The 3620-nt window shown below is 56.7% G+C and overlaps 2 non-coding genes across 2 annotated transcripts; both read right to left on the reverse strand.

Moving 5' to 3' along the window:
- Nucleotides 1-277: 277 nt before the first annotated feature.
- LOC125798677 (5.8S ribosomal RNA) lies at nucleotides 278-431 on the reverse strand. The gene has a single exon (XR_007437479.1). It is a non-coding gene; the product is annotated as a 5.8S ribosomal RNA (ribosomal RNA).
- Nucleotides 432-802: 371 nt separating this feature from the next.
- Nucleotides 803-2663, reverse strand: LOC125798683 (18S ribosomal RNA). Its single transcript, XR_007437486.1, has one exon. It is a non-coding gene; the product is annotated as an 18S ribosomal RNA (ribosomal RNA).
- Between the last annotated feature and the right edge of the window lie 957 nt (nucleotides 2664-3620).

Genomic DNA, 3620 nt, shown 5'->3' on the forward strand with positions numbered 1-3620 from the left:
GTGTGTGGAAAGCCGGCCTCCGAGACCCATCGCTGGGCAACGGAGACGAAGGCGAGAGGGGTGGACGAAAGTCTTTTCCCCCGCGATCAAGCCCGTCGAGCGGCTTTTGTCGAGTCCCGAACGAGAAGGAACCTGACCGAGTCTGCTTTTAGGAAGACGAAGGCGCCTCGGATCGGGCACCTGCGAACCTCCAGCCGCGGTCCCCTCGAACCGTCTCTTAACTCTTCCCCGGAGGGAAGAGGGAGACGGAACGAAAAGGTCCGATAGATTGGAATAGCGACCCTCAGACAGGCGTGGCCCCGGGATTGACCCGGGGCCGCAATGTGCGTTCAAAGTGTCGATGATCAATGTGTCCTGCAATTCACATTAGTTCTCGCAGCTGGCTGCGTTCTTCATCGACGCACGAGCCAAGTGATCCACCGCTAAGAGTTGTACTCTTTATGGTTGTTTTTGTTTCGAAGCCATGTAACCAACAGACACAAAAAGTGACGGTTTGAAATAATGTTTTACGGCAGCCGCGGGTACGGGCGCCCCGGAACGCCTAAGCGAACTCGGGGTCATCAAACCGCGCCGCCGAGCCGCCTCCGGAGTAAGAAACCCCGCAGACGGACTTCGGGGGCCAGGTACCCGTCTCCCTTTGGCCGTAAAACACGTTTTTTGCTCAGGACACCGTTTTTCGATCAAGTCATTAAAAGGCCGAAGGGAATCCCTGTAGTTCCAACGTCGGGCCGTGGCTTGAACATTTTTTGTTTGTGGAAATGGGAGTCGCGCCTACTGGAGACACTACCAACCCAAGTCCCGGTAATGATCCTTCCGCAGGTTCACCTACGGAAACCTTGTTACGACTTTACTTCCTCTAGATGATCAAGTTCGATCGACTTTTCAGCACAGCACCAAGGCCCCGCGAAGGAGCCCCGGCGTGGCCGATCCGAGGACCTCACATAACCATCCAATCGGTAGTAGCGACGGGCGGTGTGTACAAAGGGCAGGGACTTAATCAGCGCGAGCTGATGACCCGCACTTACTGGGAATTCCTCGTTCATGGGGAATAATTGCAATCCCCAATCCCCGTCACGAACGGGTTTAAGCGGATTACCCGCGCCTCTCGGCGTAGGGTAGGCACACGCTGGCCCGGCCATTGTGGCGCGCGTGCAGCCCCGGACATCTAAGGGCATCACAGACCTGTTATTGCTCCATCTCGCGTGGCTATACGCCACTGGTCCCTCTAAGAAGTTAACCGCGACCGCGGGGGGCCGCGTAACTATTTAGCACGAAGGAATCTCGTTCGTTATCGGAATTAACCAGACAAATCACTCCACCAACTAAGAACGGCCATGCACCACCACCCACAGAATCGAGAAAGAGCCATCAGTCTGTCAATCCTTTCCGTGTCCGGGCCGGGTGAGGTTCCCCGTGTTGAGTCAAATTAAGCCGCAGGCTCCACTCCTGGTGGTGCCCTTCCGTCAATTCCTTTAAGTTTCAGTTTTGCAACCATACTCCCCCCGGAACCCAAAGACTCTGGTTTCCCCGCACGCTGCCCGGCGGGTCATGGGAATAACGCCGCCGGATCGCGGGTCGGCATAGTTTACGGTCGGAACTACGACGGTATCTGATCGTCTTCGAACCTCCGACTTTCGTTCTTGATTAATGAAAACATTCTTGGCAAATGCTTTCGCTTTCGTCCGTCTTGCGCCGGTCCAAGAATTTCACCTCTAGCGGCGCAATACGAATGCCCCCGGCCGTCCCTCTTAATCATGGCCCTGGTTCAGGAAACCCACAAAATAGAACCGGAGTCCTATTCCATTATTCCTAGCTCAGGCATTCAGGCGAGTTTGGTGCCCGCTTTGAACACTCTGATTTTTTCAAAGTAAACGCTCCGGACCCCTGAGGACCGGACACCCAACCAAGGGCATCCGGGGGGCGCCGGGAGGCAGGGTCTGGACAGGCGGTAGCTCGCCTCGCGGCGGACCGCCAGCCCACTCCCGAAGTCCAACTACGAGCTTTTTAACTGCAGCAAATTTAATATACGCTATTGGAGCTGGAATTACCGCGGCTGCTGGCACCAGACTTGCCCTCCAATGGGTCCTCACCCATGTGTTTAGGATACGTTCATTCCGATTACAGGGCCTCGAAAGAGACCTGCATCGTTATTTTTCGTCACTACCTCACCGTGTCGGTAATGGGTAATTTGCGCGCCTGCTGCCTTCCTTGGATGTGGTAGCCATTTCTCAGGCTCCCTCTCCGGAATCGAACCCTGATTCCCCGTTACCCGTGGTCACCATGGTAGCCCCCTATGCTACCATCGACAGCTGATAGGGCAGACATTCGAATGAGACGTCGCCGCCGCGGTGGGCGCGCGATCGACCCCGAGGTTATCTAGAGTCACCAAAGGGCCGGGGAACCCTCGCGGGTCCCCCCGGGTGGGTTTTGGGTCTGATAAATGCACGCATCCCGGCCCCCCCGAGAGAGGACCGGTCAGCGCTCGTTTGCATGTATTAGCTCTGGAATTACCACAGTTATCCGAGTAACGTGTGGAGCGATCAAAGGAACCATAACTGATTTAATGAGCCATTCGCAGTTTCACTGTACCTTCCGTGTGCACTTAGACCTGCATGGCTTAATCTTTGAGACAAGCATATGTTACTGGCAGGATCAACCAGGTTGCTGCGAGTGGTTTTTGTCACAGAAAAAACCATTGGTTCTTAGAGGGGAGAGGGATCGGCCCCGTACCGTCCGAAGGACCCCCCGGGGAGGGGGGGACGGGCGGAGAGGCTCGTCCGAGCTCACCCCTCATTGCTCCCAGTGGAAATTAGTGTGGCAACTCCGCTGCGCGAGTTCCCGCTTGCTTCGGGGATAACAAGGAAACGCTCGTTCCGAAACCGGGGGTCCGGAGCTTTTGAGCCGGGTGCTGGAGCTCGTTGGACGCGAGGACCACCGAGGCATCCGAGTCCGACGGCTCCGGGCCGACCGGTTATCGTGTAGGGCAGATTGAGATATAGACGGGCCGTCTACGACTCCCTCGGATAGGTTCGGAAAGGTCCTCCCCCTGACGGAGGACCCCCCTGGAGGCTAACCCGCTGGGTCGGGTAGGAACGCACCGCGCACAGTGGCCACGGAGGGCCGCGCGGTTGCCTACCCAGGCGGGCTCGGTAGTCCATTCGATCGGGTCAAAATAATGAAAGAGATACCCCCCCTGGAACCGTCTCTGGAAGTTTGGTTTTTCCTCCGTACCGCCTGGGGGGCGGGGGGCGGGACGGAGGCCGACCTGCGGAGCTTCTTGGTCGGGTAGGATCGGGTCCGTGTTATAGTGTCCAAAAATCCACTTTGGAACCATTATTGGGGCTTTATTTAAGCTCTGCCATGCTTAGAAATGAATGGAGAATCATCTCCAGTGCTTGGACCCCTAGTCATTGCCACTCTCCTCAACAGTCCGACGGCACCCCTTTGAAAAACCCCCCGACGAAAAATCCTCCAGAGCGCGGGCGAACTCGCTCCGAGGCCGACCGGAGTGCACCTTCGTCGGGCAAGGGAGTCGGGCGAAGGGGGTCAGAAATCCTGGAGCTCGCCACCCTCACTAGTTTTTGGCGTGAAATGGTAGACCAAAAGTGGGACTTAGAAAA

Source organism: Astyanax mexicanus, unplaced genomic scaffold (genome assembly GCF_023375975.1).
Source record: "Astyanax mexicanus isolate ESR-SI-001 unplaced genomic scaffold, AstMex3_surface scaffold_77, whole genome shotgun sequence".
Lineage (NCBI taxonomy): Eukaryota > Metazoa > Chordata > Actinopteri > Characiformes > Acestrorhamphidae > Astyanax > Astyanax mexicanus.